Source organism: Canis lupus, chromosome 37 (genome assembly GCF_011100685.1).
Source record: "Canis lupus familiaris isolate Mischka breed German Shepherd chromosome 37, alternate assembly UU_Cfam_GSD_1.0, whole genome shotgun sequence".
Classification (NCBI taxonomy): domain Eukaryota; kingdom Metazoa; phylum Chordata; class Mammalia; order Carnivora; family Canidae; genus Canis; species Canis lupus.
Window position 1 is genome coordinate 24,293,356 of NC_049258.1, and position 23,371 is coordinate 24,316,726.

The 23,371-nt window shown below is 47.2% G+C and overlaps 1 long non-coding RNA gene across 1 annotated transcript in view; it reads right to left on the bottom strand.

Moving 5' to 3' along the window:
* Positions 1–16,457, bottom strand: part of LOC106558312 — a 79,851-nt gene extending 63,394 nt beyond the window's left edge. Inside the window, exons 1-2 of the long non-coding RNA XR_005385390.1 lie at positions 16,203–16,457; positions 1,519–1,631 (exon numbers count right to left, since the gene is read on the bottom strand). This is a non-coding gene — a long non-coding RNA (uncharacterized LOC106558312). The remainder of the gene's footprint in view (positions 1–1,518; positions 1,632–16,202) is intronic.
* Positions 16,458–23,371: the final 6,914 nt, after the last annotated feature.

A 23,371-nucleotide genomic window follows, 5' to 3' on the forward strand; every position in this document is an offset into this window, starting at 1 on the left:
ATAGTAATGACCTTGGGGGAAAGGTAAAATGATTATTATGTATAAGCTCTGCATGGTATTAGCCTACCTCTCAAAATTAGAAAGAAATATGGTTGATCATAAAGGAAAACCCCCAACAATGAGCCCAAGGGAAGTTGTGGAAGAACTTGAATGTTTAGCTTCATCCTTCCTGAAGGGAGAGAAATGGAAAAGATGACCTCCCCACCCAAGGCTTTTCAGGCCAAGAATTCCATTAAATCTTGCCCTCAACTAAATACCTGTCTCCATTCTAAAGGTCTAGTTATAGTCAGCTTTGCCGGCCTGTAGGTGCAAACATCTGGATGGCAGGTGCTTGATTTTGTAGGTGCCAGAGGACACACAGCTGAGCTGCACAGCTGAGGGGACAGGGGAGGAAATGTCGTGCATTGATGTAGCACCTTCCCATTCTCCCCAAGCCCCCTTCAACAGGGAAGTGATGGGGGTGGGAGGTGACCGGAGGGCCAGCAGCTGTGGAACAGCTGCACAGGGGAGCATTTAAGACCAGGAAAGGAAGTGAAACACAGAAGGGCAGTCAGTCTTGAGGAGGGTCTAAGGGAAGTGGAGGGGAATGAAGCTGAATCTTCCTGCCTGATGCTGCTCTGGGGAGGCCTGCTTAAGCTCAGAGACCTAGGACTCTGCTTCCAGTTCTCCAAGAGGAGGCAAAAGAAGGAAGAAGGAGGAGTTTTTTGTTTTGTTTTCATTGGAAACAAAGAATCACACAGGCAGCATGTGCTTGCTCCGCCATCCATGCCCGTCCCTGCAACTGGCTGTGGAGTTCAAAGAACCCACTAGCTCACAGGTACAAGAGACTTCCATTGTCATTTTCTTTAAATCCATTTGTACCTCATCCAAGGTCTCTTACCTACTAAGAGGAGCAAAACAGAACAAATCCTCTTCCATTCTCCTAAGACACTTCTCCCCAGAATGGTGCCAACATTGGAGACAGTCTTCTGGTCATGGGTAATGGACCCACCTGTCACCTGCTAGGATGTCCTTGTGCCAGCCTGAAGAGTCCAGTCCCTTCAGGTTCATTGCCACTGCACCCCAAGGCCGGCCTCCCTGGACCCCCACCCTGCCACTGCCTCCAAGATCAGCTGCCTCTCCAGGGCACCACCAGGACCCCCAAACCTCTCTGGGGATGTTCACTCTCTGCCATGCCACTCCCAAGATATTTGCCTCCTTCTTTTTCCCTCCCACTATAAGACACCAAAAAAAAAAAAAAAATCCTGGTAGCTTTAGACATTTACAAAAGACAGAGAGAAACTTTAATTTTAACGTAGCCTCTATAATCCATCCTGCAAGAAAATATAAATTAATAAAATATGAAATGTATACAACCTTTCTAAGTGATAAGTGCACAAGCAATAAAGCATAAAGTTCTAAGCACTTTCTATATGCTAGTTCATTTAATTCCCACAAAAATGTTAAGAGGTAGGTCATACTGCTATCCCATTTTTATGGACAAGGAAAGTGATGGCACAAAGAGACTGAGTAACTTACCTGAGGTCACATGGCTGGACAGTGGCAGAACTGGTATTTGAATCCAGATGGTCTGTCTCTAGAGTCTGTGATTATGATATAAACTCTACTTCTCACAAGTTACCTCCCTGAAACTTGAGAAGGGAAAAACAGATTAAAACACCTACAAATGAACATTTCAAAATGTGGGGTTTTTTTTTTAAGATTTTATTTATTTATTCATGAGAGACACAGAAAGAGAGGCAGAGACAGAGGCAGAAGGAGAAGAAGGCTCCCTGCAGGAAGCCCAATGTGGGACTCGATCCCAGGACCCCAGGATCATGCCCTGATCTGAAGGCAGATGCTCAACTGCTGAGCCACCCAGGTGTCCCTCAAAATTTGTTTGAAGGACAGAAGACAAATAAATAAGTTTCCTAGGCATCACTTAAGACCCTCCATGTCCCACCATGATGCTGTGAAAGCTTACATCTCCTCAAAAACTACCAACAAAGAAAAGGACCTGAACGAAAAGAAGACAGAACGAAGGTAAAGAAGAAAAAGAAAGAAAGAAAGAAGAAAAAAGAAAGAAGAAGAAAAAGAAGGAAGGAAAGATTAATGAAGGCCTTCCTTCCTCCTTATACAAGCTTCCCACTCACCCCTCCTCCCGCCTCCACCCTCCCTCCCCTCCTACCTCCCCCTCTCCCTCCCTCTCCTCACTCCCTCCCTCCCTCCTCCCTCCCATCCCGTCCCTCCCTCCCTCCCTCCCTCCCCCTCTCCCACCTCTCTTCATCTCCCCGCCGTCCTTCCTCCCCTCCTTCCTTCCTTCCTTCCTTCATCTCTTCCTTCCTTCCTTAAGTGCTGAAGGACTTCCTTACCAACTCCCTTTCTATTTCAAAAAATTAACCTGAAATAGACCAGATTTCAAACCATGAGTAATTAATTTACTTTGAGGAGCAGGGTTAAAAGTTTAAACCATCAACAACAGACTTAAATACAGAGAACAAACAGGTGGCTGCCGGAGTAGAGGGGGTTGTGGGCACTAGTGAAAAAGATAAAGGGGGCGAGGGGTTAAACCATCAGTAAATGCAGCAGTTGAATTCAATTCTGAAAAAAAGAAAAATTAAGTTGTATCTAAAAATCTGAGTTGAGTGATGGTTTTACCTGGTACATATGTTCTCTATCAACTAGTAAAATGCAAATATGTCCTTAAAAAAAATACTTCTCCAGCTGGGAGTAGAGATCTATAGAAATCGCATGTAGAACCATCAGATAGTTATATAGCTTCAGTAATAAAAAGTAAATCTTGTTTTTATATCTCCATCCCTGATCTCCCTCCTATGCTCCCTACTCATATTTCTTGGCCCTTTTAAGGCAACATGGCACAATCCAAATCCTTTACTCTTCCCCTAAAACTACCCCCAACTCCTATATTCTCTACCTTCAGAGCAACATCTTTTCAGTCTTCCAAGCCTAAAACCCAAAAGTCAGCCTGTTTGGAGTGCCGAGGAGGCACAGTCGGTTAAGCATCTGACTCTTGGCCTCTGCTCAGGTCCTGATCTCAGGGTCTGAGTTCCAGGCCCCCATCAGCCACCGCACTCAGCAGAGTCTGCTTAAGTTTCTCTCTCCCTCTCCCTCTGCCCCTTCCCCCCCACCAAAATAAATAAATCTTTTTTTTTTTAAGGCATCCTGTATGTTTCTTTCTCCATCAGTCTCTAGTATCAAATTGCTCTCCAAGAGCATTTCACCCTTTGTGAATATATTTCCATTTCATTCCTTCTCCATCATCCCTTCCACTGAAATTAGTTCAGGTCCTCAAAATTCTTACCTAAGCTTTTTCTCAGAGGCTAAAGCTGGTCTCCTGGACACCTTCTCGACAGATCTCCACCCTTTCCCACTGTTACCAGTCATCTTATGACTATGCCATTCCTCCCGGGGTTCCCCCAATACCTATCAATTCCAGAAATCATAATCACCATGCTAATAATAGCTGGAATAAGTGGATAGAGTAAGCTCAAGTGCCCTAGTTAGTTCTCAAGTCTGGCACAACAAAGTGCAAAGCTCACCCTTCCAATTTCACGTCCTGCCCCCTAAACACCACAGACCCTGTGTTCAACCCCCCAGACAGCCATGATTCATATAAATACCTCATTCTTTCCCCTGCTTTGTGTTTTCACATGTACATTTTCCTCTCCCTGGTATTCGCTTCTCCCTTATTCTTTGCCCAAGCCACTCCAACATGTCTTTAAAGAATCAGCTGCAACGCCACCTGCCCAGGGACACATTCCCCACTCACTTAAGCAAGTTTAGCATTTTGCATAGAACTCCCCAAAAAGCTGCACTGAAACATAGAGAAACCAATAAAATCAACTGGATGTCTTCTGCCCTGTGTATTCCTGGTAACTATGAGAGTGCCTAGCACACAGGAGGCAACTCAGAATTTCTTCAACGAACCATAGATGCAACATTTACTCAAACCTCATTTTTCCATATTGGAAGTCAGCAGAGAGTGTGTCCAGGAGAGCAGAATGCCTGGCATTGCCCCCAGCTTCACCTGCCAGTTTTCTTATCCTGAGCAATGTATTTAACCGCCCTTTGCCTCAGCTTCCCCATCTTCAAAATGGGATACTATTGGCACAGACTTCCAGGGGTCGTACTGAGCACGAAGTGAGTTTCGCACATGGAAGGTACTGAGAAAAATGTACAGCAACTATCATCCACCTAATAAACAATGGTTACTATGATTGGTTTTATAAAGATTGCTTAGGGGTCTTTATTAGTAAGACCTCTCTCATATCCACCCCTTTCTTTCCAAAGCTTCGGAGTTTAAAACCAAGCAATCCCAAGCCCAGCTTTCTAGCTCATATTGTATTCCTTTTATCAGTGTTTATAAACAGAGGTAGGCAGCATTTCTTCATGAAAACGTTCTTGCTCACTTCTCTCTGTGACTTGCTTGACAAGGGGACCAAATCCCATGTTTATACCCTGCCTCTCTCCTTGTTTTTCCTTTCTATTCAATGGGTTTCCCACAGCAGGATTTCTCCTTAGATCTAAGAATTTCCTGGGGCACCTGCTTAAATCTAGGACCCCGGGACACACTGAGATTCTGACTCAGTAGATGTGGAGTGGCACCCCAGAATCTGTATTTTTCCAGCACCCAAACGGATTCTGCTATAAGTGGTACATGCCCTTACCCTTGGAAAATACTGCCCTATGACCTCCCATCCAAGACCTAACAAGGGATAGATTCTGAAAGCAGAATCTTCCAGAACAAAAGGAGGAGGTGGTGGCAGTCGCAACAGCTGGGAGGCACGTATCTCAGCATCTCTTTATCTGCCTTGTCGCCAACCCTTCTGTCAGCACTCCATAAATAATAATCACCATGATAATAATAGCTGGAATAAGTGGACTGAAATTAAACATAAGAAAAGTGGAGCCACAGCTGGAATGTGCAGTGTTATAATGACATGGGGGAGGGAAGTCCTGGCTCTGATTAAGGAGAGCCCCACGGAGGCCCCATCGCCTCACCAACTACAGGGCAAAAGCAAACAGTCCTCCTGATGCTGGTGCAGATGCAAGAATTCTCATACAGAATCATCCCCACATGATATTTGTGACTCTCCAGGTGACCTCCCTGAGCCCAGACAGGACTGGTGTTCCTAGGGATCACTTGAAACCAAATTTCTTCACTCTGGCACTGGAGACTACCATTTCCCCCTGAAATCACCCAATCTTGCCACCAGTCCTCAGCTCTATTACTCCCAATCTCTTAACCGACACTTAGGGTTCCAATAGGGGCAAGACACGGGACTAGAAACAGGGAGATCACAGAAGGAGACACCGTGGTGGCCTCCTCAGATGTACAGCATCTTTATAGAGAGGAGAGCAAGGACATGATTAGTAAGACGAGGTCTTCCCTTCTTGCTCCCCCAGGTCCACTCTCTACCCACATCCTGCTCTGGGACCCTAGACGATGATGCCTTAGGAATGCATGAACCAAACCCCCATTCCCTCTGGCTGCCTTGGATCCCTCTGGGGTTCCACTACAGACAGCTGACAGTGGGGGAGGTTGGAAGACAGGAAGAACAAGAGATGTAGATGTTTATTCCCCAGTTCCTCCATTCTTGTCCAAGGGCTAGCAGTGGCTGAATAGCCCTAGCTGAGGACCGAGCTGCCCTTTGGAGGCCTTCCCCTACAACTACCATCTTACCAAGTTCCAGCAATTATACTTTCCCCTGGACCTTTCTCTGATTTCCAATTCCAGGGGTGACCATCCAGTGGATAAAAACCTTCCATTGTGCACCTTATATCCACAAGCAGTCTCACACACAACCTGGAGCATCATAAATGTTCAACAGACAACAACTTTAATTAAATTGAATTGAAGTTCTCAGGTCATATAAGTTGTCCATCTCTGTAGCGATGGGTAGAAATAGGCTTCCAATGCAGAGACAACTCCTGAGGACAAGCTACAGGGAAACTGGTCCACTGCCCTTCATTTTAAAGAGACAGAAATGAAGGCCTCTTTATCCTTGGGATGGAGACTGACCTTTTTAATCCCCACTACCCTCTTTGCACAATATTGAACAGCAGAACCTAATGCCTAGGGCAGGAATCTCTGCTTACATTTCCCATAAAACTTCCAGTAGGTAGAGTAGACCTCAAACACAGTAGGTACTTGACTAATGTTTGTTGAGTTAATAAATTGAATGTTAATTTTATGGCAGTCACAGAGTATCAGCCCAGGTCTCAGTGGGAAACAAAAGGTACAACCAGATTGGTATCATTTGAGGTGGGTTTAATGAAAAGATGATTTAATAAATGTGGACGGAGTGTAAGGAAGTTAACAAGTAGTCCTGCAATACCCCAAGGCAAGTAACAGTGGACTACAATTATTATCCTTGGACTTGACAGGTTGGCAAGTTAGCTGTTATCCAACCCCAGAGAAAATTAGTGGGCAGAGCCACCTGACAGGAGTTATAACCTTCAGTCTAGGGACGAGTTGACCCCTTGTGTCCTCTCAGAGAGAAAGTTGGAGGAATAACCAGCTCACTATCTTTCTGCCTTCTGCTGTCCTGCTGGGGCTCCTCATTAGCCAAACTAATGGGAAACCAGAGGACATGAGAACTCACCGGAAGACATGAGAACTCACTGATCTGATGCCTAGCCTGTAGGGTAGAAAGTAGTGTGGGGAAGAGTAAATTATCCAAGAGGGGCAAAAGGGGATTACCCAGCACAACTATATATGTCTTATCTCACTATATCTTCACAATAATTTTATAAAGTAGAAATTTTCATTATTCTATGAGGAAACAAGGGCTCAGAAGGATTAGGTAACTTGCCTAGAGATGCACAGCTACTGGGTAAGTGCATCAGGGTGCAAATCAAGAAAGCCTTACTTCAGAGCTCTATCTTTAACCATCTCTATTGTCCTTTGCTTGAAGGGATCCCCAGAAAGAGATAGTTGACATCTGTGAACCCCCAACAGTGAACCACTGCTTTCATCATCTTTTCTGTGCCCAGATCACCAGTTTTGCAAGTAATGTGGTTTATTTTCATGTACCAAAAACCTGTATTGGATGACCTCTCAACCATTATATTTTCTCTCTTAAGTCATGCTAAGTTTCTTCACATCTCCTTAACCATCCCAGAGGCCCATTTCATGAAGGAGGAGAACACGCTCCAATAATCAGAGTTCGGAAGGAGCTTTAGAGTCCAAGGTCACCTGGTCTGTTCTTACATCCAATACTTACATACCTGGAGATGGTCTTGCAATCTCTGTCGCTATGCCTAAGCGATGAATGATTCCATGCTCCTGGTGTCCCCACTCAATCTGGGCAATGTACATCTCCCTTGTGACGTACATTTCTAGTTTGTATGTAAAAGTCGTCATTCTCTTTCTGCCCTCTGGAACTATGTAAAGCAAGTCACATTTTCTTTCATATGAGATCCCAGATCCTGATGGGTCCCCACAGGGTGATCATATCTGTGGGGCTCTCTCCACTTGACCCTACCACTTGGTTATTATCCCTCTTAAAGCATGTCTCTCAGAACTGAACGCACTACTTCTGGAATTGTGTCCCTCCCTTTTGACAGATCTGGAAGGTCAGGTCCAAAGAAGTAAGACTTCCTGAAAGTCACACAACCAGGCCCACAACATGGATGGTCTGCTTAGGCTTATAGCCAGGAATGAGGGTGGCCATAGAGCCCTATCTCATCTCCTCCACCCCACCAGCAGCTTCCATATCTCATCTGCCTCCTCTTTGTAGATGACACTGGGCAGGTGGGCAAGCAGGAGATATGCTTCATGCCCTCCCCTCTCCCTTCCTTACAAGGGGCAGCCGTGGTGGGAGTCCAGAGAATTCTATTTACAGTCACCTCACTTGCACAAGCGGGGGATATGGACAGCAGGCTGGACTCGTCCAGGATGTGAAGCTCTGGGAGATGCCAGATTTTTATCATTGTCAGATACAATTTCCTCCCACTGCCTCTGCCCCTCCACCAGGCCCGTGGTGTCCATCTGTTTATGGAAACAACGAGGTCCTGGCTGTGTATTTTTAGACAGAGCGTTTTGTTGGGCAGGAGTGACTTCCCACCCAGAGCCCCACTTGTCAGCACCATCCAGCTTCTCTTCTCCATTTATTTGTTGTAACAACTCTAATAATATATAAAACCACAGAGCCAGAGGCTGAAGCTCCCTCAGAATGTGGTGGGTGCTGACCTTTCTCCCTACCTCCTCCTACAAGGGTGGATTTTCCTGTTTTGACCTGCTTCTGTTTTTGTTGTGTTTTGGCATTTTTTCTTTTCTGGTTCTTTTTCTTCTCCTGTCATTATTTTGAAAAAGAATAATGTGCAGCTCCTCCCACCCCCATTGAAAAATGAGCTTTATTTGAGGACTTCCTGAGGAATGGGAAATTGCACGGCTCGCTTGTGACAGCTGAGTCTGAGGAGGAGAGGAAATAACACGAAGGTCAAGGGGATAAACAGTATTTCAGTATTAGCACTATTGGGTCAATGATAGGCTCTTAGTGACCATCAGACCTAATCATCATTTTACAGGTAAGGAACCTGAGACACCCCAAAGGGAAGGGAGTCGTAAGTGGCAGCCTAGCAGGCTGTGCATCAGCGTGTGAGTGTCATCCCAGCACAAGGAGGCAGGGAGGGCAGGGGCAAATGGGAGCAGCCTCTTTGGGGAGAAGAAGCTTTAGGAGGGAGAGGTGACGAGCAGGAAAAGAAAAAGCTGGTAACACTTAAAGATAACACATATCCCTTTAGAAATCAACTGTAGGGGGACTGAGACATGGTCATGGTGGTTTAAATGAAACCCCATCAGATTCTGAACCATGTTTTTAACCAAACAGCTTTGAGGGCATTGAGCTTAATTTTTTCATGCAAGCAAACCATAGTGCATGCCAGGTTCCAAACTTAAACTATATGTGTAAAGTTTAAATGGTTTAAATTGTGAAAAACTTGACTTTCACCAAGTCCATGTAAAAGGACATTCAGGGGAAAAGCAATGGAGATGGGACTGGCATTGGGAGAACCAGATTCCAGCTTCAGGCCGGCCGCTAACTCCCAGTAGCACATGGCGGGGTGGGCGGTGATTTCAGCCCTCAGAGCCTCAGTTTCTTTATCTGAAAAATGCCAAACCAGCTTTTAAGGCAGCTCCCTTCTTTTAAAAAATATCCTTGTCTTATTGGAGAACCAACAATAGATAGGAGTTGGAGTACAGATCCCCCAACGGGCATGTAAATTGTTTTGTTTTCTCATACATACTGGAATAAAATCAAACTGAAACATGGAATAGCAGACAAATATGCCCCCTCTGGACGCAAGAGCCTGGCTTGGAAACGTGGTTCCAACTCGTACCCACTCTGTGGCCCTGCGGAGATTTCAACCTCATAGTATATTGGTTTCTTCATTATAAATGGAGACCTACTAGTACCTCGGGAGATAGTTCTGAGAATTTAATGAGTTAATATATCCAGAGTGCATAGAGCCTGTTATAGGGCAGGCAATGCATGTTAACTCTTAAAATATTGGTCTGCTTACATCTCAAATCACTTCATATACCACCGAATTTCTGAAAACAATGAACAAGAGGGTGAGTTCTAGTCCATTACAGAGGGAGGGATGGGAGAAAAACAAGTGTGGAGTATGAAAAGTTGGGAGTGGGACTAGTTTTTAGTTGTGATGTACCAGCAGGCATTACCCCTGCCACACGTTGAGGGTTTGGGAACAGGAGAGTCATCTCCCAGAGCTCTCCACTGGTCAGGCCCAGCATGCACCCCTGCACGTCTTGGAAGGTCTGCTGGTTCATGCTGGATGGCTGACACTGGGCTTGAGGGCACCATGCATCTATGGCTTCAAGTAGGGAGCAAGGACTCACCTGGGGATCAGAACACGTGGGCTCCACAGCTAGCTCTGGAACTGCTAGTCATGTGACCAGAAACTATCACTTCCACTCTCAAGCACTAGTTCATTGTTCATACGCCAATGAGGGGGACAAGATGAAAATGTCCCTGAGGTCTCTACCAGCTTATAGAATACATCTCCGGGACAGGGTCAAGTTCTGGGTAAATTCGCCCACCTTCCTCTGAAGGATTACAGGGGGCATTTCTGAACAGGCCAAGGAAGCTGAACCACACAAAGGCAATGCATGAGCCCCTCAAGACCTCTAAATTCCCTTCTGCTTTGATCCAGGTCCTTGTCCTGTGACCAGAGCGAGAGACAGGGAGGGCACCTTGGTATTTTCCAAGGACACCAGAACCACCTATTCCATGGCCCTTTTCCTAAAGGCAAGAGGAAGACCAGTAACCATTTCCCCCTAGGAATGCCACCAAATGGACCCAGCCTACCGGTTGCCCACCCTAGGTGTAGGTTCTCATAGAGTAAAAGTGTTTATTAAAATGCAGATTCTTGGGCCTGCTTGGCACCCAGCAAATCAGAATTTCCAATGACAGGACCTGCATATCTGTATTTTTTAAAACTTCCTGCAGGTGATTCTTATATAGGGTCTTATTTAAGAACTCTAGTTCCAAAGAATACCAAAGTATATTGCCATCCTTCTCTCAGCTGGAAGGTATAGACATCTGGTTGAGTGTGACGTGGCCATCCGTTACGCAGCTTGAGAGCCTGCCACATCAGGGCCCTCTACACATGCTGTGGGCCACAAAGAGATCAATACAACCCACCTGTTCCCTTCAGGGGCACACAGTGCACAGACAGAGATGAGGGAGTGAAGAGGGATGAAGAGACAGATCTCAGACAAGTAATTAAAATACAACTTGATGTGAGAGGTGTAATAAGAAATGGGTAAATATGATGAGCCATTGTAGAAAGCAGTGTATTAAGGAGTATGGCCTTTGGAAACACAGCCAGCAGAGTTAAGGTCCCCACTCCACCATTTACCAGCTATGAATTCCTGGGGGCCTCAGTTTCCTATTTTCTTAAAGGGGATAGGATACTCCGAGACTCATAAAAAACACATGACTGCACCTGGCACAGAATAGATACTTGGTGACCTCCAACCCTTTCCTTCTTGCCTTTGGATTTTACTAACGATACTCCATCCACCAGGATGCCACGGAGACAGAAGTGATCTCTTATCAGGAGCTATTGTTAACTCCAGTTGTCAGGGATAATAACATATTCATCTAGTTGTCTGAGAAAAGAGTTTGTTTTATTTCCCATTGTTAAGCTGAAAATAAGATTCTGTCCTCTGGGGATCTTGGGGGTTATTTGTTCTGGCCCTTCAGAGAGTTCTGGACCCCTGGGAGTGGCATGTCCTGGAAACAGAATACCTTGCTTTCCCAACGGGAGTGCAGTCCTCCAAGCAGCTCCTCCCCAACAGAGGAGTCCAGCGTGGTCTGGGACAGAGGCCAGCATCTCCTCTCTTGGGGACATGGAAGTCCCAAGATGCCAGGACAAATGGCCTTGTTTTTTGTTTGTTCTCTGTCAGCTGAGTCTATACTGTTTACAAAGTGCTTTCCCACGCATGGCCGACCCCATGATGATGTCAACGTGATGGTGGCGCTGACATCTGAATGATTCTCTCCCTCACCTCCTCCAAATCTTTGCTCAAAAGTCACCTTCTCTAATGAGGCTGACCCTGACCACCCTATGAAAACTGCAACCTGTGCACATCCCAGCACCCCCATCTTCCTTAACCTGCTCCACTCTTTAGAATTTACTTTTCTCATATGTCACGTGAGAATGCACCAACATTCTCTACAGACCAACTTTGTGCAGCACAAGGGCCGGAGTTGGTCTTGGCCAAGGGCCTCAACTGCTCTGACCTCACACCCATTTGAGCTCAGACCACACCTTCCAAATACCACCCTCAGCCAGCAACTGAGTACACCCACAAGACTGGGGCTCCATATGTTCGGCTCAGGCTTGACTCCCTGATGGTCTTGCTGACCCTGGAAGTCTCCACTCAGACTTGTCCCTCTCCTCAGAGCCAGACTTGCATGGTGGTCCCATAGCCCATGTTTCTCTAAGCCCTCTACTTTCCCTCCCATAGGCATTTCCTCTAAGGAACTCCTTGCATGTTCAATCCTAACTTGGGGTTCAGTTTTCAGAAGACCCAGATTAACACTCGTTAGCATTTCTCTACTAGTTCACGATGTCCTTTGCTTATGGTGTGTATCTCCTTCATCTCATCTCCATCCACAAGAAGGCAGGATTTTTAATTCTTGTGTTCACTGATGTACCCCAACACCTAGAAGGCGATCCTTCATGAATATTAATTAAATAAATAATGTCCATTTTACAGATAGGAAAATGAGGTTCGGAGAGGTTAAGTGACTTTGGCAAGTGGCTCAGCCAGTAAGTGGTGAAACTACACTTAGACCCCAGCCTTCCGACACACAAACTCTGATCTGTCCTCTCTCTTCCCTCCCTACTTCGTCCTCCCTTCCTCTGCACTCACCCAGATCTCCTCTGGACTCCATCCCTCTGTGTCTCTACTTCTGGGTCTTACTCTTGATGTTGTTTGCCTCTCTCATGTGCTCAGTCTTTGTGGTGTGTGGGTGGTGTGTATGTGGTGTGTGTTTGAGTGTGTATGTGTGTATGGTGTGTGTGTGGCATATGTGTATGTGTGTGTATTGTGATGTATGTGCAGTATGTGTGTATACGTGTGCTATATGTGTGTGGCATGTGTACCGTGTGTCTGTGTGTATGGTATGTGTTCTATCTGTGTGTGGAATGTATGCATGCACGTGTGGTGTGTGTGCGTGGTGTTATATGTGGTAACTGTGTGTGGTATGTGTGCGTGTGTGTATGATGCTATGTGTGGTGTGTGTGTATATATGTGGTATGCGTGTATATAGTGTCTCTGTGTGCTCTTGTGCACATGTGCACGTGTGTGTGGTGTGTGTGTGTCTGCACGGTAGCTGAGGTCCCGCTGTGTCAGTATTGCTCAAGGATGTAGAACTTGGGGCACAGGAAGGGTGAGGGAACACAGATGGAACCTGAAGGCAGCCACGAAGGTGTAAGCTAGGGAAGACCCCAGGAGAAGTGGCAGGACTGCCCAGGGAAGTGACAAAAGTGATAACAGAGACACACACACAGATGGGAGCCCAGATGACACCCCCCCCACACTCCACACCTTGTGACGTTGGCCTCATCCCTGAATTGTCTTCACCAAATTGTCATTCCCACTTTAGGAATTCCAGGTCAGTGTTCTTCACAGCAATAAAGACCAAATGATGGGGGATCCCTGGGTGGCTCAGCGGTTTAGCACCTGCCTTCAGCCCAGAGCATGATCCTGGAGTCTGGAGTCCCGGGATCGAGTCCCACATCAGGCTCCCTGTATGGGGCCTGCTTCTCCCTCTGCCTGTGTGTCTCTCTCGCTCTCGCTCTGTGTGTGTGTGTGTGTGTGTGTCATGAATAAATAAATAAAGTCTTAAAAAAAATGAAATGGTGGTGGTGACATGCTTGGTTGAGCTGCGCGTCTTCAAGGAAGGAGAGAGGTAGACACGGGTGACAGGAGAATCACAGGGAGCCCTGGGTTCTCTCAGACGGTGGCCCCAGATGCCGCCGCCCACTGAGTGGTTGGAAAGAGCACTTCGGCCTGTGGATTGTCGGGGGCGCAACAGAGACTTTCCCAACAGCGAAGGCAGCAGAGGTAAGGGAACAAGTGCCCAGGAAAAGCCGGGGGCCCGCCTTCCTGGAGCGTGGGATCCATTTCCATGTGCCAGGGGTGATTAATGCAAGGTCTTGAGGGCACCCCTGGGGCAGCGGAGACATTAGACTCCTGAGGACGGCAGGCAGTGGACAGAGCCCAGGACAGAGGGACAGTGGGCCTGGTGCTGCCTGCAGGGAGAGGCCGGGCACCAACTATGCCAGGGCCGTGAAGGGCAGGAGTGGAGGCGCCACTGCCTCTGCCCAGAGCCCTCCCAGCCCTGAGACCCCAGCTCCCAGGCCCTACGGGGGGATAAGCAGGAGGATGCGGGGAGCCGGTGTCCTGATTATCCTTCTGCAGTCACGGAGGGTAATAAGATGCAGAGCGCAGTGAGGCTCTCACCTGTGCACCCCGTCCTGCCCCATCCAGCACCTGTCAAAGTCACAACACACACTCTAAGGGGCTTACAGGCGCAGGGGCCGAACCTCCTGACTCAGCAGGGCTCGCCCTTCCTAGGCCTCACGCGGGCATCACGTGGGGCCTCACATAGGGCATCACGCGGGGCCTCACACCCACCCAGAGGCCAGCCAGGAAGGTGGACGGTACACTCTGCCACTGACTTGCTGAGGGACGGGGAACAGGGACAGGTGACCACAGTCGCCCCAAAAGGAGGCATGGGGGAGGAGAAGAGGATGATGCCCAGGCCCCTGGGGAGCTGCCCTCCTGCTCACACCCAGGGCCTGCACCCCAGGGTGCTCCCAGCCTAAGAACGGACCCTCATCACTGCCGTCGGGGAACCTCCGGGCCGTCGGGGGCCACGGCAGGGTGCAATGGGAATGGCGTGGAGTTTGTGAAAGCGCCCTGGAAAAGCAGAAAGGTTCTGAGCAAGGTGGGTTATTGTCCGCGCTCCACGAGCCTAGTGCCGTGGGTTCCTCTTCCCGAGCATTTTATTAGCACTTCATTGCTCTGAGTCTTATCTATATGAGGGGGGAAGAGACAGAAAATTTGGGGCGTCTCTTGCAGCTCAGACATTTGCGGACCCTGTTCACACAGCCAGGTAAGAAAGAGCAGGGGGTCTCGCCGCTTGTCCTGTAGAAGGAGCACAGGACAGCAGGAAACTCAGAGGCCTGCCCGAGCTCCGCCAACAGCTCCCGTGGCACTTTCCAGGCCCTGACCCCTTCTAAGCAACTAGGTCACGAGGTGGACGCCAGCCCCACAGGCCAGGGTTCAGTAGCACTCCCCACCCCCTAGAGTGTGGGCCCCACACAGCCCAGGCACAACCACAGGGGCTCAGTCCTACACCTCCTCTCTTATCTGGTGGTCTCGCGTCTTTGTCCATTCTTGGCTTCACTGCCCACTGGGGACGAGCAATCTAAGAACCAGACGAGCCAAGCACCAGCTGCCCTCTCCCTGCTCGCCTCCACGCTCTCTCCCTGCCCGGGTCCACTCTGAGGGGGCATGTGACAGAAAACAGATGGAAAAGTCTTTCTCCAGCTTCACCCTCGCAGGCATGCTCCCTTCGGGGGCCTCAGGAGACAGTCAAAGCCTCTTTCTCCTTCTCTGTGTCCCCTCTCTGAGGGCACAGATATAATGCTGAGCTCTGTGGATCTGAGGGGGTGGGTGGCGGGGGAGGTGGCATAGAGAGCTCAGTGGAGACGAGCCTGGCAGCGCTCATCGTCCTGGAGATTAATCCAAGCAGTCATTGACGAGGACCTGAGAGGAAGTCCCAGCAGGCTCACGCACTCTGCAAGGCACTGCCTGGCCTGGCGTCGTGCCCGCGCTTCCTGGATGTCAGCCAGGTCATCCAAGCCAGACCAAGACCAGAGAGAGGACAGCAGGGGAGCTCCATAGATCTTGGGCCTGGGGGAATTTTATTCTGCTGAGCAATAGACTCAGGGAATTCTAGAAGTCCTTAGAGCTCGTTCTTGCACAGAAACCTCCTCCACAGCTTCCCCGTCCGCGGGTCCTTTGGCCTCTACTTGGCCACCCCCATTGACAGGGTGCCCACGACCTCACAGGACAGTCCGTTTCACAGTGGGACAGCCCAGGATGGTGAGGCGGGGTTTGATGGAATAAAGTGTCTGGCTGACCCCTACCTCCCTCCAACCTCCTTTAGCTCCATAGCTGGGGCCCGGCTTGTGACGTGGGACACCCCTTCTCTGCGACTTTCCCCAGCAGTTCTCCAGGAAAAAAGCACAAAGGGAATGGACAACCGGGAGAGCCCTCCAGTGCCTGTGGCTCTGGCATTCTAACTTGGCAAATGGCAAAGAAACACAAACAAGGAAAACTTCTTTAACCTAAAGAACAGCCATAGCCCCCAACCCCAGGCTCTTCTTGCCCTCCTGACTTTGTTGGGTTGGTGCCCTCCCACTTCATTCAGAGACAGCCATCCAGGAGGCGGAGTCATAGAGGACAGCCATGACCAAGAGAGAACCAAATTCTGGGTTCTGGCTGCCTCAGTCTGTCCAAAATAACCAAGGAACTGAATAATCATGTGACCTTCATAAAGTTAATGCTCCCCCTCTGGCGCTCTTTGACTCACGCCTGGAGACCTATCCACGGCTTTGGACTCTGGATCACTGTGTCCAATAGATCCTCTTACCTTCGTATTGGGAGGGGGTGAGAATGACGGAGTTCCTTCCTGGAAATTCAGAGCTGTCCCATCTCTGCCATCCCATCTAGACGAGGCCTGGGGGTTGGAGGTAGTCTCGGATCTCTCTGAGAAGGTCTCCGTGTGCCCAAAGAGCAAAACTGGGTCTTGGGTGACATCCCAGGGTCCCTGCATTGTGAAACAAGTAGCAAAGAGGACAGGCGGCATGCTACCAGGAGGGCTCAGAAGGAGGACAGCCCCTATAGGTGTCTTGGAGACCCGCTGAGGTGCATTATCAGCCTGTGTGGGTCAGCATATGCCATGGTAAAGAGGACAGCAGGGATTGGCAAATCCGAAGCCCCATAGTGACCCGGAGGCCAGCATGACCACAGCGCCATGCTCTGTCATCAAGATGCCGCGAGGGCATGGTTCGCCGGATGGCGGCTTTATTTGCAGATCCTGGCTCCTGCTGGGCCCTCCTCCACCTTCCTGAGCTGTGAGTGTAAAAATGACTCAGACCAAGGCAGTCTTTCCATCTAAGCAGCCCGAACTAAATCTGATTCAGATATCACCATCCCGGCTCCATTCCCCAGGTGCTCCGGACGCTCCTAACCTACCCCACCATGTACGATGAAGGACCCCACCATCTCTGAGACCCCGTCTTAGAAAGGGGAGCAACTGGTCCCACGTGAGCACATGGCTGCCTTCCTGGGAGTACATCAAGAGTTCTGAAAGACCTTTCTGGCAGGAACCATCCTCCTTGCTGGCCCAAAACCATGGAATAAACAGTCCTCTCCTCAATTTGTAAATGTAATTTGGGAAACCACCCTTCCCCACATGCCCAGACCCATGTTTGGGCCCTGTGCCTGACTCTGCTGCCCTGCCTACTTCTTCCAGGGTGATAGCACATGACCCAAGACAAGCCAGACAGACTCAGCACAAGAGCTTCCAAGTATAACTGCTGCAAAAAGATACTTGCCATTTGGGATACTCAGCTGCCATTACCTAAGCTGGGGACTATTTGGTGTCCATTTTGCCACCTTAAAGAGAGCTCTCCCTGAGGATAGAGCCACTGCAGAAGAGAGCAAGGTGATAGAGTCTCAACATCATTGTCTGTCTGGAGCCAACCAAAGCTTAAATGGCTCTCCCTCTGAGCTTTAGATCTCTGGGTTGGAAGCAAAAAGAGCTGATACCAATCCCAACATCCTTCGTGGCATCTCTGTGCTCTTCATTAAGTGTCAGAAAAGTGAACCCTCCACTCCTCCTTCCCAGTAGGGCATCACTAAATCATCTGAGTCACCAACACTAGCCCCCAACAGACCAAAGAAAAATTCTAAAAAGCAGACTGTGGGAGGGCACAATGAATTGACTTGAAGAGTGAAACAGCAAGAATTTTGGAGTCCGGCAGATTTCTCTTGCTATGAAACCATTGACAAATTGTGATGTGCATTTGGGAGGACATCTTTTGTTTCATAGTAGAAATAATGGATAGGTATATCTTTAGAAAAAAATTTTCAACTTAATACAAAAAAAAAGAAAGATTCAGCCCTGAAAGCCCACCTTATTTTATCATCTCAATCCCACTTCCTTTCCTAGAGGTGACTTTAGTGATATCCTTCTAGACATTTTTCTTTGTATTTATCTAAGTTTCCAGACACAAACACACACACACACACACACACACAGGTAGTCTTATTCTTTTTTACATAAACAGTGTAGCAAAAACCATATCATACTGGCAAATAATGTATTTGCCACATTATTACTCAATCCTGGGCAGATAGCAGAAAATATTTCCCAGCTTCCTTTGCAGTTAGGTTGAGAACATGGGACTGAGTTACATCCAGTGGGAGTGTGAGCAGAAGTCACTTGTCAATTCTGGTCCAAGGCAATTATGTTGGCAATGCTTTCGTCCTGTTGCCTCTTTTTTATCCCCCTGGCCAGAGGTAAAGAATTCTAAAATGATGAGATTACAAGATGGAGGCAGCATGGCTTCCAAGTCCCTGCTTGGAAGAAAACCACACCAGAGCACCAACAGATCCACACTGGAGTGGGACATGAGCAAGAAATAAGCCTTGGTAGTGATATGTCTCTCAGATTTGATGTTTATGTTACTGAAGAATAGCCTAGACAATCCTGGATAATACAAATAAAATCATGCTATTCTTATTTTTCTGCATTTTTTTCTTCTAAACACTATGTATTTGCACATCATTTGTCTTCTCTTCATCAGGATAACATAGAGCTGTTGTGAGGGGATCAAGTGAGAGCCCTGAACATAAATTTTCTCAAACTTAAGTAACCCTTTCCTCTTCCTCTCCTGCATGCCCTCCTTATAGCACCAACTAATATTGCAAAGGACAACTGAAATGTTGAGGTTTTTTTATACTTTCTGGGACACAGAGTAGGTTCTCTTGCTTGAGATGCTCCAAGAAGACATCCTTGTCCCCATCACAGCTCGTATGCTGAACCAGAAATGCCATCATTAGCCATATATTCCTTTGGGTCTGAAGGCTTTAAAATTTCCTACAAATACTTTGGGAACTATAACAGGCTAAACCTCAACTAGTTAAGTGGGAATTCATAGTCCAAGCTGAGAACTTGATCATAATGGAGTGTGGAGTGAGTAACAACAGCACCCAGATAAGAAAGAGGTGAAAGAAGAAAACAAAGTTCTTTAGTTCTTCACAGTTTTATTTCATCAAAAAAAAAAAAAAAAAAAAAAAAAGAGCACATTTTTTTCCAGGAGAGCTCTAGTGTTTGTTACAGAGTGTTGTTTCTAATTCTTAGAAAAGTGGTCACTCATGTAGGGAATCCCTGACAACACCCCATTAGCCAAAGTGTCCAAGTAACTAGAAGGCCCCAGGGATGTTCAGTTGGGAAGCACAATGATGATGAATCCTGTCCATATTGTTTATGATTTAACAACTGGTTTATTATGTAGGATGTTCTGGGTCACTCCTGGGAAACTATTTAAACAAATAATCTGCAGTTAAATGATCTAATAGAACAAGTGTTGTCAGGTTCTTGGAAGAGAAGCATGATCTAAAGCTATTCATAGATTCTTGGAATTGGAAGGTACTTTCAATATCTCCTAATAAGATCCCTTTAATATAGTAGTGAATAAACTAGGACCTAGATAAGCTAAGGAACTTGCCCAAGGTCAAAATTTGCATTCTTCACACATATTCTGACCACCAAAGGACTGATGTCATGTTTGCCACATTGACATTTCCTTGGAGTTATGGAAAGAATAAGTGGAATGTGAGCCATAAGACCTGTTTCTAGGGCAGGCTTTGCCGCTCAGCAGTGCATGACCTTAACCTTTCTGAACCAGGTCCACCATAAAGCTCTTAGGAGCTGGCCAGTTATATGGATCCCTTCATGCAGTCATTTCCTGCAAAACTTGCTATAACTTATGCTTTGAGTTGAGCAAAACCACCTAGCCACAACTTTTCTGTCCAGGGAGAGGGGACCAGTCAAAAGCAATCACAACAATACACCAGCTGAGAGTGAAAAAGATCACTGAGCTCAGAGATGAAACAGTGTGAAATCAGGAAGCACACAGGCTATTCAGGAAGCACACAGGTACTGGCAGCTCCCTTTCGACATGCTTCGATGCTAGGCATTATAAACTCACTTGGGTATCCATACAGCATCTCTCACCCCTTTCTCCTTCCTATTAAGCTCCAGTTTTGTTCAAGTGTCTGTTCTCCCTCATCTATTCTATGTGCCTTCTTTTTTTTTTTCTTCTTTTTTTTTCTCTTTTTTTTCTATGTGCCTTCGAATGTGGGTTCTAAATACACTACCTCAATCATGGCAGCCCCATCTCCCTGATCAGTGTTCAAGAACTCAGGTTTAAGCCGTTAAGCACAGAGCATCCCCCTAACACTTATTATTTGTCCATAAATGGGCACATGACTTAAGGAGAACAATCAGGTGGAAGGAAAGGACTTTTATTCCATGCTGGCAAAGAATTTTTATTCCATGCTTTCCCTTCTGCCTATATATGAAATAAGAGAGCGTATTGCCCCAGCTGCTGTGGGCAGCCATCTTGAAACCATGACAGAAGGTGGCCGGAGCCAAGACCAACCTTTTGAAGGGAAAAGAACCACACAAATCACAAAGAAAGGGATCCAATCATCATCCCTTGCTTAGAGTCTGTACTACCTCTAGATGTTCTCTATGTGCCATCTTAAGTGTCTTTATTACTTAAAGAAGTGTGAGACTCTGCTTCTTGCAGTTGGAAACATCCTAACCAATAGACAAGAGTCAATACATATGGAAGAAGGCAAGTTCCTGGAAGTCATGGTATATCCTAAATGAGGTCAAGAGATTGCTCTAGTGCCATACCTCTTGGTCCTGGAAGCACCCACATGCCATGCTGCTGAGAGGTCACATCAAGCTACTCCACACTCCTTATTCCTTTGTATCTAAAAAAAAAAAAAAAAAAAAAAAAAACCCAAGAACTGAAATTTGACATAGTGTGCCTGTTCCTATAACCTCTGAGGAGCCTGGCCAACACATTCTGTAGTCCTCAGTTCCCAAATATAAACCAAGTTGATATTACTTATCTAGCTGAACTTCATGGTCTACCTAATAAGGCAATTGGCCATTTCCAAACTCCCATCTATTTTCCTTCTCATCTCATCCCCTCTCTGTTGCCCCTGAACCTGTGAACCAAGAGTGGGGTCAGGTTGGGAGGAAAGGGGTGGGATGAAGAGTAGTGGCGGTAGAGCCCCCACCTGAAAAAAAATATGGTTTTGCTCTATGGATAGCCAGAGCCTCTGGGACAAAACAAAATTCATTCAGGTGGAAGCACACCACCCTTCTGCCTCTAGCCTAGTACCTGGCAACACCTTGAAGAATGAGCCAAGGGCTCCAGTCCTTACTGTTTACCCCCTGCCCGTCCTTTTAGCCTTTGGAAATCCATGCGTTCCATTCCAGGGTCCAGCTACACTGGTGCTGGAATGTAGCAAGTCGCTTCCACTTCTTCCCTGAGAACTTCTGCTGGGTACAAATTAGGCCAGGTCCTGAGAAAGGGACCCCTCACCCCTACCCCGAGTGTGCCTTCATCAAATCACACCATATGCAACTCTTACTTTCCCTGCCCATCACTAAACCCCTGAGTCAGCCAGGGGTCCCTGAGTAACAGGGAACACAGAGGGCAGATCTGTAGGGAATAAGGGATCCAACAAAATTGCATAGTGGAACCTCAGAGACTCCACATGAGCCCCCTCCTCTTCACCAAGGATGCACAAGGCGATCACTTTTCTTCGACCCCCAGAACTGCATCCCCAAATATGCTTCTATTCCCCTGGGACAAGATGTAACAGCATTCAGACATGCTATGTGAAAAACAAGAAGGTTGGGTTGAAGAATCACTGAAGTCACGTCAGACCACATATGCTTAGTTATAACCTCTCCTAGAAAGGAATTCCTGAGACTCCTGGAATTTAAGAATTGAGCCAACAAGCTTCTCTCTGGACTCCGTGTTCTCACGTGTTCCATGGAGGGAGCTCTCTCTACCTTTCTGCCAGGCTTTGCCCAGAATCAGAGGAGGTGAGTGGCTGTATAAAACATAAGCATTTCTGTCTCATTTTCATATGCAAATAGAATGGAAAGATTTCCTGCTGTTCCTCTCTCTTTCTGTCTCTGTCTCCAAGGAGCAGAGGGAGTGACTTCCAACCCAGGTCATCCCCCTATGTTCTACCTCCAATCTCTGCATTCTCCGTGGCTTGTGGGGCTTCCTGCCACAGGCCTCTCCCAGTTGGGAAAGACACCCCAGCCCTTCAAAAATTATCCCTGCCTGCAGAGAGCAGTCTCCACCAGTGTGCTGGGGGTTGTGTCTTTCACATGGTGCTTTCTTGCCCCCAGAGCAGCTGTGGGTATTCACAACAGACCTCAGTGGTTCAGCTGTGGGTCACAGCAGGCCCTGCACACACCCTATGGGCTGTGTAGGTTCCCAGGATCAAGATCCACATCCTCCAGCTCCACCTGGCTCCTGATCAGGCTTGGAATGCATGGGCAAGCAGGGGACGTCTGCTCCTCTTCCCATTGTAAGTTTTTCTCTCTTTTCGGCTTAGCAGACTCAAGTTCAAGCCGGGATCAGGGAAAAGGCTGGCTAATGGGGTTCAGATTTCAGACCATTTCAGACCATGAGAAGCCATTTCTGGGCGTCTGTTTAAAGATGTCACATAGGACATTTTCTCATTTTCCTAGCAATCACATGCTGAGCACCTGCTGCATGCCAGGTTCTGTGTCCAGGGCCAGGGAATACCAGGATGGGCACCATGAAGCCTAGAGCAAGGGGACAGACACACTGCTGATGGCAAAGCTGCTAACCAACCATGGCGTCGTCTCTTGGGGCTGTGAGCTCCAAGAGAGGCAACCACAGCTAAAAAAGGGTTCAGAAAAAAAAGAAAGAAAGAAAGAAAGAAAGAAAGAAAGAAAGAAAGAAAGAAAGAAAGAAAGAAAGAAAGAAAGAAAGAAAGAAAGAAAGAAAGAAAGAAAGAAGAAAGAAAGAAAGAAAGAAAGAAAGAAAGAAAGAAAGAAAGAAAGAAAGAAAGAAAGGTAGGTTCAGAGGTGTGTGCTGTTCTAAGGTTGGGTAAGTAGGAAGGAATGCTCTCTCCATGTGGAAGCAGAACCAACATGGTTTTGTTTTAAAACAATCTTCCACCTCACCCTGAACAGGATCAACTTCAAATCTTGTCTCTGTAAATAGAGGCCCTAGAGCTACACAGGATGCGAGATGCATGCAGCCCCACAGAGCAGCCCTGCCAGATGTAGGTTGGCTTGGAGCAACATCTTCTCTATTCTTTTATTCCATCAATCAATAAATAAACATCAATACACGCCTCCTATGTACAGGGCTTGGCAATTGCGTGTTTTATTTATCTAACTGTGGCTCTAACCAACTACAATTTCATGAGGGTAAGAGATCAGGTCCGACTTTCTCATTCTTAAATGCCTAAGACAGCCCAGTGCTCAGCGCACACAGGTTCTCAGTAAATGTTTGTTGAATGAACAAAATAATGTCACAGCTACAGAGTCTAACAGTTGTGTCAGTAAAACTGAGATTGCAGCCAGGAGTTGTCTTTGCTTTTCTTCTACTTTCCCCAAGCATACAATACCCACCCAAAAATCCATGCACAGGGTGGGCATGAGTAGGAAAAATGGGA